The sequence below is a fragment of the Mus caroli genome, chromosome 2 (assembly GCF_900094665.2).
Source record: "Mus caroli chromosome 2, CAROLI_EIJ_v1.1, whole genome shotgun sequence".
NCBI classification, from domain to species: domain Eukaryota; kingdom Metazoa; phylum Chordata; class Mammalia; order Rodentia; family Muridae; genus Mus; species Mus caroli.
The window spans coordinates 121756332-121757384 of NC_034571.1; positions in this window are offsets into that span (position 1 = coordinate 121756332).

Sequence of the window (1053 nt, forward strand, 5' to 3'; positions counted from 1 at the left end):
AACTGAGGAAAATATGTAATAAAAATATTAAAAATTTAAAAAAAAACAAAAAAAAACAAAAAAAATATTATCCAACAATTTTATTATATTTTATATGTATGGGTGTTTTGCCTGCATGTATATCTGTGTGTCTGCCATATGTGTGTCTGGTACCCAGAGAAGCCATTGGATACCTTGAAACTGGAGTCGTAGATGGTTGTGGGTCACCATGTAGATGAAAATCTGAACTGCTGGGCTTCTTCTCTGTAGCCTTAGACTACAATTTTTAATGAACCAGTTCTTCTATGATTATGGCTGTAATGGTCAAACTACTCACAGAATACTCTAAAACCAGGCAGACGGGTGTATCTTGACCTAGGGTGGATGCGACATGGTGAAGGTTTGGCTGAAAGAATACATTAGGAAACGACTCCCTCGGGAACCACAGTTAACCGTAGGCAAGAAAAGGAAAAAACAGTAACTTTGAAGGAGCTGCAGTAACCCAGGTCAGAGGCACAAAGCCTAGTGCGGGTGTGCTGGGCGTATCTAAGAAAGTGTCACACTGACTGAAACCAAGTCAACAGATCTCGCTGACAAGCTTACCGCTTCAAAACACCTCACTGAAAAGGGACATGGTGACAAACTTCTATTTGACTTCAGAGCTCCTATACACTCCTCTTGGTCTTAAATAAACCACTGGGTGGGTCATTACTTTCGCTCCTTAAAATTGAAAATGATCTTCAGAGAAGATAAAATGTGTGTAGTAGTAGCAACACTCCTTTGCACGATTTTCTACCTAAGGGTTCTCTAACAGCTCCTCTGAAAGGGCCAGGTTTCCTCTGGAATTTTCTTGAGTAGCTTCTAGGGCACTGACTGGTCACGTTCTTTAGCCACAGCTGGGGAGGAGAGCAGTCAACCCAGCAAGCAGTTACAGGCCACTGTGCAGAGGCTAAGCCTCAGACAACCTCCTGCACTCCCAGGGATCTAGTCTGCACTCCCAGGGATCTAGTCTGCACTCCCAGGGATCTAGTCTGCACTCCCAGGGATCTAGTCTGCACTCCCAGGGATCTAGTC